Below are 12,681 nucleotides of genomic sequence, written 5' to 3'. Positions count from 1 at the left end.
GACCTCTTGCAGATGCATCCTTATTACAGAGCCCGAGGTCTGCAGCATGATGGCTGCACAGATACTTTACATTATGATAGAATGGCCTCTGGCTGGATGTATGCCTGCAACCTTAGTTAGAAATAATACAAGTCTGGCCAGGCCTGCAACATGCTTGCTGCATAGATATTTTACATAGCATAGAATAACCATACGCAGTGGCCCTCATTTATCAAACGAGCATAGAAAAGAGCGCAGATCTGAGTGTATATTTTGTCTTACGACAGGGTTCACGTGGGATTTATCAAACCATTGTATCTCTCCAATCACAGCGTGAGAATGATCGGCTGTTGATAAATGTGGCGGCTAGAAACAAGCCTTAAATATAATATACCCGATTCAGAAGGCTCGCCTCGAGAGTTTACCACACAGAAGGACACAATACGATCAAAAAGAGGATTTTTTCCCCCTAAAGTCTGCTTTATTAGCAAAGTGCACTGTTACAAATAACAACAGGGGCAAAATAGACATTTTACAGAAATATGCAGCAACGGAGGTTTATGAAATAAAAGTACTTACAGTTATAAACTCAAACAAGTTCGGTGAATATTTTACATTTGGAGCTACATTGGTTTCTAGAAATATAATGCCTATGCATACCATTATGTCAAGATGCATTTACTTATTATTAATTCAAGAATATGTTTCAACGTATTGAGAAAATAGGTCACGTGTATTTTATTAAAATCAAGAAAAATTCACTTGATATTAATTAGAATACACTTATTCTAAGGTATTTTTGGGTTCATTAAGATTAGATCATTTTTACTTGTTTTGGAAAGTCTTGACAAACCAAATTTTCCTGTTACATTGGCAGATAATTTTGCTATTTTTAAGCAAAATACACCTAATTTTTATACTTTTTTCCCTTGTTTTTGAGAGCTGACTTTTTGCAGTGTAATGCTGAATGATGTAGTCTAAACATGTTTTGCTTTGTCACCATTAAAAATCAAAACACCACAGAGTTTTATCAGCTCCAGGCATCGATACTATAGTCAAAGATCAGTTCTCAGACTCAGACGTGTGGACTTCACACTGACTCAATTTCTGTCGTACGCTCGTTTGATAAATGATGGCCATAGACTTAGTCTAGCTGATGCTAAGCATGGGTGTTAATTGGCTGTCGTTGTGGGTTCCGTTGTTTTGGGGGTTTTCTACATTATGCTCCCTGCTTGGCTCAGCATGCTGCTTGGTCAGTCAGAGTGCATTCTGTTATGAAACCATCAGCGCCAAGTCTAACTTATATCCATTTGTTTCAATAAATGATTAAATTCCTGACTGAATAAATACATTCTTATCAGACAAACCTACTAAAAAAAGATCAGGCACACGCATTTATTATGTCAGGGTGATATCATCCTGTGAGACAGGAAGGAGACAGTGAGATGTTAACACGCCATGGGAGGCACGTCTCAAATTAAAAGTGTCTCTGCTGATGATTTAGTCGCCTAATAAAACCAGAAACAAAACCTCAAATTGTAGTCATGGGGATGAAGACAGCAGGGGCGAGGGAAAGGGCTAGAGGTTCAGGGGGACAGGAGAGGAGAAGAAAGGAATGATAGAGAAAAGAATCAAGAGATAAAAAGAGGAAGGGAAAAGAGCAGCAACACAGATGGTTATCATTCCCTGAAAGGCTCTGTCTAATGGATGTGTGTTGTGACTGAAAGCATGAAATTAGCAAGCAAAGCCAAAAGGTCAAACGGTAAAATTCAACTGGGGAACTTCCTGCTCACAGCAAGATATATAAAGTTCAGACAGAAACTAAGATGTGTCTACATCTTATTCAAAAGTAGTTTGTTTACTTTCCCCCTAATAATCACTGAATCCTGTCCATGGCTGTGCTGTGGACCTAACATAGGGCTTAGCAGTCAGACCATGTCTGTACAACTCCTGATAATATCACTCCCTGCTAACTCCACTGCCCCACACACTTTAGTGGCATTCATGTATGGTCCATCCGTTCATGTCTTTCTCTCTTTGGCAATTCGATACAATTCTAGTCACATATTTCACATTGGGATTCTCAAAGTATGACAAGTACAACATCAGAAATGCTACAGAGAATTGCTGTCACACCAGTTAGGCATTGACAACCTCCGGGTCTGAGCAGGGAGGTAAACCAGGAAGTGCCTTAAGCTGCATTCTAGCGAAAATTCCAGCAGGGGGCGCAAAGTTTGGCTGCAAAAAAATTATGTCCATTAATTTCAGTGCAAAATGAGAAAAAAACCTCAGATTATTACCTCAGATTTTTTTCCAGGACAACACTATGGTCTCAATTGCTATTAAAAAATCTTCTTCAAGACAATTTGATGTTAATAGTTCTAATAATGGCCACATTTTGAAGAAAATAGAAGATAAAGAATCATGATTTGGGGCGTGGCTACCTTTGATTGACAGGTCACTAACAAGGCGAGCCATCATCAGGAGAGAAACAGAACAATGCGTATCCACGGCAACGTGTCAATAAAGTTATATATACCGCTATATAGATATAAAAAAGGACGTTAAGCGGTTTGGTCTCATAACTTTGACCCTTTCACTGTATTTTCACTTAATGACAGTTTATTTGAACATTTTGTTCAGTAAAAATGTCTTGTTCAGCATTTGGTTGGACTAACAGACACTCCAAGGAGTCGCTGCTCATTTTTCTGAGGTCAGTAACAAACATTTTGTTTTTGTTTTTTTGCTAGCCAAAACTAACATCCCAGTTAATGCTCCAGTTAATGCTAACATGAATTAGCAGCAGCTTCTCTCAGTCAGGTTGAGGTGTAGAGAGGCTGTAGTCAGTGATCAGATCCCTCTCACTCCTCCACAGTCCAGATATGGTCTGCTCCCCATATCGGAAACAAGATGGCGACACAAGATGGCGACGAGTGTAACGCTGAACTTGATGCTTCCAACGGGCCACAAACCAATGGGTGACGTCACGGTGACTACGTCCATTATTTATATACAGTCTATGGGTTCCCCAGTCAGTGATTTTTTCGCAAATGTGGTATTTTCAACAACGCTACATGGTTGCTTGTTGAAACTGATTGTTCCTGTTGGTACCATTACCCTCAGCCAGCACCATGGGTTCTTAGCAAAGTTCTTAGCAAGATTTGAGGTTATTTTGCAGACTGTAAATCCAATGTACATAGTAGAAGGGTAGGCCTTTGGAAATACCAAGGTTTTATGGTATACCAGGTCATTTAGAATTCCCAACAATATGATTTGTAATACAATGAAAATGCTGACGCTACTCGATGTTGAGATGTTGTATTGAGGTGATATGTAATGCAGTGGACAGCAAGCACCACCAGAAATCAGTCTCGACTGGTGGACCAGTCAGCATCTTCCATCGTTTTTCCAACCCACTTTAGATCGACGATGTGGCTTCAATGACTTTTCATCAGACAACAAATGAGACAAGAAGTAGCTAGCCAGTCCGAGATCCGAGCGTAAACATCATCCTACGACAGGGTTCACATGTGATTCATGAAACGTTCATATCTCTCCAATCACAGCGTTAGAATGATCGGCTGTTGATAAATATGGGAGCTGGAAACAAGCGTCATTTAAATACCATGTCCTGGGGCACCCCGGTGGCCCACCTGGTAGAGCGTGTACCATAGAGGCTTTGACCTCGCAAGCGGGCGGCCCGGGTTCGAGTCCGGCTCGGAGCCCTTTCCCGCATGTCTTCCCCTCTCTCTCACAATATCAAATAAAGCCTCGAAAAATGGCCAAAAACAGGTAGTAACAGTTAGCCAGTGGAGCTGGCACGCCGCCGCGTTCTGGATCATCTGAAGCGGTTTTAGTGTGCAGGCTGGCAGGCCATCAGGAGGGTGTTACAGTAGTCAAGTTTTGAGATGACGACAGCTAGTGTCAAGAGTTGAGTAGTATGTAGAGTTAGGTAAGGCCTGATTTTTTTCTTCTCAACCTCTTCTCAATGTGTTGTAAACATGCATAGTACATCAGGACAAGGTCAACTTCATGGAGCTAACACTGAGTGGATAGTAAAATGTTTCTGTGTAGACTTTTACCTGTGAGGTACTTTAAGTGGCCTGTCTGGCTCCTGACACAGCTTTATTTGCCCATTCCATTAGTGATCATTAAGTCTTTCTTTCATGCTTATTCGCTTTAAAAAGCAAACATAATTTCTTATTCATTATTTGACTAACCAGAGAAACAAACCATTAGCATTAAATTAGTTACACATGACTTAGCCTAATAGTGCAGATACAAATCTTTTTCAGTTTAATGTCAGAAACATGCGTCAGAGTTGCAGACCTTTACATCTGTCAGAGTGCTTTATGTCACATTATGTGTGTTGGTTATTGTGATGTGTCGGCTGTTGGGACTTTTCCCTCAGGTTTTGGCTTGTGGTGCTGCTTCTGACAGGAGCAGCTCTGTGACTCACAGCCTACCTCACACTGCTTGCACACAACACATTATACATTTCCCAAGGTGGCTTCTGCCTGTGTCACTGTGCAAACCAACCTCTAATAAGCATCACAGCTGCAGCAATAGGCTAGCAACTTGGGAGAAAGAGGGCTGCAATTATGTGTCCAAACACACCACGGCACCACAGTTTAAAGATCACACTGGCTATCCTCCTACCCCGAGAGCAAATCCTCAACTTCACAATGCACGACCAATCATCAAACAGCTTGTGTCCACCATACGGTACCCGTGTTTGTCCCATGTCCCCTAAAACATCTTCTTTCTTTATGAAGCCCTGGCAGCCACAGGCAGCGTGGACATTTTAAATTAGCTGAAAGCTTGGCTGTAAATGCGCCGCCCGCCCACCTGTGAAGAGCTTTTGAAGCGTATTGGGCGTGAGTGAGGAAAGCATGCCCAGCAACACTTTAGGTCCTTTAGATCTTTTTTTAGTAATTCAATGCGACCCTGGCTGCTGCTGCTCGTGCTCTTATAAAGACCAGTATCCAACCATGCCGTGGTGCAGAGGCTTGATCATGTCATACAAAACATGAAATGTATCAATGGTGATATTTACTATGAGTCTAATCTTCACGTCTGTCAACATTCTGCTGTAGTAATGTGCAAAAAAGTGCAACAATGTGGCAACACAGACAGGGAAGAAGACTTCATGTCTATTAACAATGCACCATTAAATATCTGCTTTGCAAAGGTTTAATTAGAAAGGATCTGAATTCCACATTATGTTTTGGTGAATTTAGTGATGAACAATATATATCTGGCCCATTACTTATTGGCAGATAATAGGACATTTATTTCATTATGTATTATTCTGATAATAAAAGTTTTGGTGACTACTCTGCAAAAACACGAAGCATACCAAGTATTTTCTTCTTATATCTAGCAATAATATCTTAATTATATAATATTGAGTATAATTTACCTACTGACCATAGCTTTATGTGCTTATTTAGTTATTAGTATTATTATTATGTGCATATTTAATTATCTTATTGTTTAAAGATTTGTTTTTAGGATTAACATGGTGAGCTTTTTCATGTTTTTAAAGTTTTTCAACTGTTGAATATGATGAGTTTTTACCTAAAATATTGGCTCCAATTGAGAGTTTTAGTTGCATGTAGGTTGAATGTTATTTTAAAAGCATTTTCTACCACCAAAACATGCTTGTTTCAAGTATTACTGGCTTATTTTAATGTGACTACAGTCGGGCTATTTAAGCCACAATTGCTCAAAATAAGTATATTTGTATTTATTTCCAGACATTGGTTTTTTCCAGTGCTGAGATATTTTTACTTATTTAAAGAATTCTTACAAAGAAACATTTACTTACTGCACTGGCAGATAATTGAAATGAAATGACTTGTTTCGAGCATGTATTCGCTTAAATCTATTAAGTTATTAAGCTAGTTATTTATTTCTTATTTTTTGTCTATTCTATTATTTGTATTATTCTGATAATGAAATAAAAGCCGGTAAATAGAGTTGATGCAGTAGCTAGTGTAAAGCACCTTCAAGGTTGGTTTACCGTCCGTCAATCAACAGAAGAACAAGAGGAGAAGAAAAAGAAGAGACTAGAGAATGGTCAAACATTTCGACACTGTGTGGACATTTTTCACAGTTTCAGAGGAAAACGACACAATTGCAAGTTGCACTGCAAGTTCTGCAAGTATTCCAAGAGGAGGGAAATAGTGAGTGACAATAATTCTGTGGCGAAGATAAAAATACGAAGCAGCAGCAGCTTATTTAGCAACATAATCAGAGAATATATAGCACTTGATGACCAGCCTTTTTCAAGGTTAAAGACCAAGGTTTTCACCAGCTAACAGCACATTTTGAACCCAAGCCATCACTACTTTGCAAACATATCCCTACCTGCCCTGTATGATGTAGTCACTGCACACATTCACTGTCTCACTGATACAAGCTTTCTACTATCTGCATTCTGCCATTGTGTTTTATCTGCAGCTATAGGCTCTCTGTTCTAAAAGTCTTTATTTTTGTATTGAGGGATCCACGTTACTCTTCCTTCAGGTGATCTGCATCTGATTTGACAGATTATGTAGAAATATTTCATTTAAACTCTATTAAAGCAAAGAGAAGTTTGTGAAGTTTTTTGTACTTTACTAGAAAAAATAAATGAACATTAAAGAGTCAGAACTGTTGTTTTTTGGGTGTGTTATCAGCTGCCTTATTCAGTCAGAGCAATGGAATATTAAATTAAAAAATGTTTTTCTTGTGTTGTCGCTTGTCCTAAGGGTAAAACAATGACCCACCTTACTTAATCCATTAAATAAAGCAGCTTGATTGAATTTTAAAACCCAAATCTATTTTGCATAAAGAAACAAACTTTGTGAATATCTAGGCATAGGTGTGAACATCATTTTTAAGCAAGCGTGCATGCGTATGTGTGCAGGGTTTTTATGGTTTTTGTGGTATGAAAATGATTTTATAGCTCCGGGGTCAAAAATGACCCCTAAGACAAGATTTCATGGAAATATTAATGAAGGCAATGTTTATAACCTTTTCTCATCTTGTGGTCATTCTTGGAAAAGTAATTGAATTTCAAATTGAAAAAAGCTCATCAAAGGGGTTTCCTATGCTGTTCATTTTTGACCCCTAAGACAACACACGGGTTTTAACTGAATGTAAACATAACCTTTGTGTATCTAAAGTAAACTTAGCAGAGCATCCTGTAAGCCTGAGGAGGGTGTGCCTGTGTGTTGTTTTAGACAAGTTGTCTCCATGTATACTTTATCAGCACTGCAAAAATTTGTAATAGTATCTTAATTATATCATTTTGGGTATAATTTACCTACTGACCATAGCTTTATGTGCTTATTTAATTATTAGCATTATTATTATGTGCTTATGTAATTATCTTATTGTTTAAAGACTTCTTTTTAGGTTTGATATTGTGAGCTTTTTCATGCTTGTCAAGCTATTCAACTGTTGAATATGGTGAGTTTTTGAGAGTTTTAGTTGCATGTAGGCTGAATGTTATTTCAAAAGCATTTTCTACCACCAAAACATGCTCGTTTCAAGTACCGCTGGCTTATTTTAATGTTACTACAGTTGGGCTTTTCAAGCCACAAATGCTGAAAATAAGTATATTTTAATTAATTCAAGACACCGTTGGTTTTTCCAGTGCCGAGATTTTTTTTTTTTTTTTACTTATTTAAAGAATTCTTAAAAAAACAAAAAACATTTACTTACTGCACTGGCAGATAGTTTTACTTGTTTCGAACATGTATTTGCTTAATTCTAGTAATTTATTTCTTGTTTTTTGTCAGTTGGTTTCTGCAGTGAGTGTGTACTGTACAAGCTCTCACTCTTGAAAATACAGCCACAATGATGATATTGTGCATGTTTAACACTTGAAGATCAGAAAGTGGAAAGTAACACAAAATCACTTGCACACACTGTGCCTTGATGCTACTGTCGCATGCTTGGATCTCAAAACGCCAACAAAAAGAGAAAAACTGTTTTACCTAGAAATTCTGTAGAGTCAGTGACCTGCAAATAGCGCACTGCCCACACAGTTCACTCTTCACACAAACACATGAAAGCAGTGGCTGAGCCAAGCTATCTTATGTTAGTGATCTTTGTGTTGTTTGGGAAACAGGCTGTCCACCACCAGAATACAGCCCTGCAGTATAATTCAAACCATAGTAATGAGCCACAGGTTATGGAGATGATGGCTTCATTTTCACAAAAGATGCTTGCTTGCTGAAGCATTTAACCTTTGCTGTGTGAAATGCAAACTGCCTTCCATTTGCTGTGTTTGACCAAATGTTTGCATGTGTTTGTTCATCTGTGAGCCGAGTTCAGCGCTGGAGCCAGGGCTATTGTTAAATATGGTAGGGTCTATCTTCACGTTATCATGGCTGAGTGGGCTCAGGGCTGCACACTGAATCAGGGGCTCAATAATAAGCTGCTTATGTAAACATTACTATTGTGCTTCAGCTGCAGCTGTTAAGTAAAAAGATTGCTACTTTGGACCCAGAATTACAGTAACAACTATTCTTAGAGGCAAAAGGCTACTATTGAAAAACTTAAGTGTACTATTAACATAAGAGGCAGGTACACATGGACTCTGCTGATGTCATGAGGATAATTAACATCATGACTAACCTGAAAAAAAAAAAAAAGACGGGCAGCGTACTAAAAAGGACAGAAAATGAAATGTCATAATGGTTATGTTTGGCATATTATGATAATTTTGTATTAATTCTAAAGTTACTGTAGATGAGGTTCACTGGTATATTTACCTTGGAATACTTGCTAGGTAATATAACATTTGAAATTCAATCACTCCCAAGACTAAGTTGTGCTCCGTTAATCAATGCATTCAAAACTTTTAAACTGGATTTTTAGAAAGAGTCCACCAAACAGCTGATCATCTCATTTTTCATCAATTTGCAAGCAGACACCCATCACTGGCAGATTTGATCCAGTTTGCCTAGTGAGCTAATTAACATTTACTTTGTGAGTTGATGTCAAACTGTCTACTGACCTTTTTTTAACTACATATGTGATATTTTGTGAAAAGACTGAGCCTACACTGCAAAAAAGGTGTCTAAAAACAAGATAAAATCACTAAATCTGAAGGAAATGATCTTGCTGCATGGACAGATAATTTAACTTGACAAGATTTATTAAATTAAGATGATTAAATCTAGAAATAAGCATGTTGAACGCTTAAAATAAGAATTTAACTCTTAAAACAAGATTAATTAAAGCTGGAAGCAGCGATGAACTGGCCCGAGCAGAGTGACCTGATGATTATTTGTTTCTTACCAAGATAAAAAAAACTTTAGATTTAGAAATGTTAGATAATTTATCTTGTTTTAAGAGTTAATTTCTTATTTTAAGCGTTCAACATGCTTATTTCCAGATTTAATAATCTTAATTTCAGAAATCTTGTCCAGTGAAATTATCTGTCTATGCAGCAAGATCACTTCCCTCAGATTTAGTGTTTTATCTTGTTTTTAGACACACCTTTTTTGCAGTGTATAACATGGAGACAAGGACATGTTACTCTTGTATTGCAGTGCACAGCTCTAGTTAACCCTGTTTTTCTAGTCATTGTAGCTTTTGTTTAACACCACCCTGTTGTACAGAAGCCTTTAGAGGTCAGTGAAAAAAAGTCTGATCTAGATTGTTTGTCTCCTGCGCTAATGACTTAAGAACAGATGAAAAAAGTTTTTGCTGGGATAACCGTTCCAAGTTCCTTAAAGGGTTTTTCCATCTGTGAAACAGTGGGGGAAAATAGTTTTACCAGGACAAACATTTTCACCTCTCTCTCTCTCTCTCTCTCTCTCTCTCTCTCTCTCTCTCTCTCTCTCTGTGTGTGTGTGTGTGTGTGTATGTGTGTGTGTTTGTTGGAATACTCATTTCGGCCACAGTGGTCTAAAGTGCACCATATTCTACATAGGACTAAAAGCATGTTTTCTTCCAGGTGAGTTTTGATTTCTCCATGCACTCTAATGTTACATAACTTAATAACTTGTGTTAAGAGTGCATGGTGCAGGTTCTACTGCAGGCAGCAGGCAACAACACCACCATTCACATTTCTAGTCAGAAAACCAAACGCTGTAATTTCTGGATTAATAATCATCTAGAGGTAAATGGATGGTAATGGACCTTTACACCACAGACTGTGCTCATTCACCCTTTCACACACACATTCATACTGGTGGCAGAGGCTACCCTAAACGATGCCACCTGCCACCATTGGGAATTCATTCACACACGATGAACACAGCATCAGGAGCAATTTGGGGTTCAGTATCTTGCTCAAGGATACTTCCACATGTAGGCTGCCATGGTCAGGGATTGAACCACCAACCCTCAGATCAGAAGACGACACAACTTGTTGAGTTTCATCATCTTCTGCCGGAAGTTCTTGCTGTGACCTAATTGCATAAATGGATCAAAAGGATGCTGAACTTACTACAATATGATGATGTGTAGAAAGTCTGAATTCATGCTCTGTCAGCTCTGTCTGCAAGATGACAAACAACTTTTAAAATGCTTGTTTTCTGAACATATTTCTGATCAATCAGAGCTAAATTATGCAGGAGATTCTTAACGTGCACGTGGTGGAGATCTGCACTGTAGAGTGCACTTCTACTTCATGCATTTAAGCACTAACATGTTAGACTCAGTTATTGTTTAATAGCTACAGCAAAGCTACAGTCTCAACTGCATGATTCAACAATGCATGAGAATAATATGGAAAAGGGAACCAGTTTTTGTGCATGCGCACACACACACACACACACACACACACACACACACACCAATTACACCCACAGGCCCTCATAGGTAAACAGTGTTGTGTGTACAGTGGTTATGGACAGACTTCTGTATATTTGAGTGGCCTTTCATTACCACTATTCAGTGTCAGTTTACGTGTGTGTCCTCTCCTATAAGCCTCATTCATTGGTACTGAGTTGGATGAGTGAGTGGGTTGGTGGATTGGTGGGTGGGTTATAGCATGCGCGTCACAAGGTGCATGCGCTGATTCAAAACTCGCAACACTATTAATAAAACTTACTTAGTATTTCTAAGTTAATGTATTAAAGATGAAACCTTTGAATATTATGTGAAAATACATAGTAAAAGTTACTGTTCCCACACAGTTTGTTTATTACATGAATTACACTTTTAGTTTTACTTGAATAATTCCAGTTGTAACTGATACTTAAAATTACAAAGTAAAAATTGTGACCGTTAACCTAATAAATATCACTACACCACAAAATCCTTTTTTCAGTCTAGTGGACACAAAACAGAAGCAACAGTTACATTTCAAACATGTCATTTTAATAAACAAAAGTGAGTCTACTGCCTCATCTACTCTCATAATGTTTCACGCTGTGTACTAACTGTACAGTGTGTACTGTTATTTTCAGTAACAACTTTTAACTTCAGCATGACCTTATATGTGTTATTCCCATTAGCGGCTGAACTATCAACTTGGCCAGTCATTTTTTTAATATAACAATGTGTGCTATCTCTCATTAACAGGCAATAGTATAAAACAATTGACACCAGAACATCATACCAATGGGAGAGTAAAGGAACCACTTAGTGGACCGCAGTAGAGAGCAGGAAGACCTCCTGGGATGTTCATCAAGCTCATTAGGAACCCTGATAAACAAGTTCAGCCCTCAAACCAGCATGTTTGCTGTAGCCCAGTGTCTGACTCCCCTGACCCTTGACCCATGCTGCAAGGTCGGTATGTCTTAATGAAAAATGTGAGTGGATGTGTCTGAAGCAGAGCTACTTACAGAAGATCACAGGTCATCCACACACACAGGAGGGATGGAGGGGGAGAGCAGACTCCTGCCTGTCCACTCGGGTTTCCCTCGCCTCCCAGGTGTCACTCACACTGAGATAAATCCACAAGATGCAGGCAGCTCTATCACTGTGATGGACAGGAAGAAGGAGAAAACGGACCGACCTGTCTACAAGTCCTTCTGACAGCTCACACTTCCACCCTCGCTCTGTCCTCCACACAGCACTGCGAGCTGCCTCAACAGCCAGATAACAAGACAGACTAAATAAGAGAGATGCAGCGGGGACAGCTCAGGAGAGGAGAAACTGCTGCTCAACTGGGTTTTATAATCAGCCTGTGGCTCCTCCTTCTCCAGTCTCTGACCAGGCCCTCCTTCGTTGGTATGGCAACGGCCAATCACCACTCAGCATGGCACAAGCCTCCTCCTCCCGTCCTCCTCCTCCTCAAACGGCCTGTGGTGTTGACAGGATTGTCACACACCAGTGAGACCTATGAACGCATATGTGCGTGTTTGTGTATCTGAAAGAATGTATAAAAGTGTGTTTGTGTGTGTATAAGCCTGAAGGCATGTACTGTGTGTGCTTGCAAATTTATGCATTCAAGCACGTGTGTGTGTGTGTACTGATGTTGGTTAGAATGTGCATATATTTGCATGTATGTATTTGTGTTTGTGTGTGTGTGCCTGAATGTGTGAAGCTCGTAGGCTAAATGTGTAACTGCATGTATGAATCTGTGAAAATATGAATGTTTATGTACATGTAGTGTATGTGTGATTTTATGTGTTTGTTTGTGTGTTGTTTAGCAGTACAGCATTTCTCCATCTGCTATATATGTATACATTGTGTTTTCCTGCTGGTCATCCCATTAGCACGTACGACAAAGTGCGAAAGTGTGGCAGT

The 12,681-nt window shown here is 39.0% G+C and overlaps 1 protein-coding gene across 1 annotated transcript in view; it reads right to left on the bottom strand.

Annotated features, from left to right (window-relative positions):
* cdk18 (cyclin dependent kinase 18) overlaps positions 1 to 12,069 on the bottom strand; it is an 84,118-nt gene extending 72,049 nt beyond the window's left edge. The window contains exon 1 of the mRNA XM_059328439.1: positions 11,775 to 12,069. The gene's annotated coding sequence lies outside the window, so the exon portion shown is untranslated. The remainder of the gene's footprint in view (positions 1 to 11,774) is intronic.
* Between the last annotated feature and the right edge of the window lie 612 nt (positions 12,070 to 12,681).

This window comes from Centropristis striata, chromosome 3 (assembly GCF_030273125.1).
Source record: "Centropristis striata isolate RG_2023a ecotype Rhode Island chromosome 3, C.striata_1.0, whole genome shotgun sequence".
Lineage (NCBI taxonomy): Eukaryota > Metazoa > Chordata > Actinopteri > Perciformes > Serranidae > Centropristis > Centropristis striata.
Note: the sequence above shows the minus strand (reverse complement) of the source record. Positions and strands in the feature narration are given on the sequence as shown.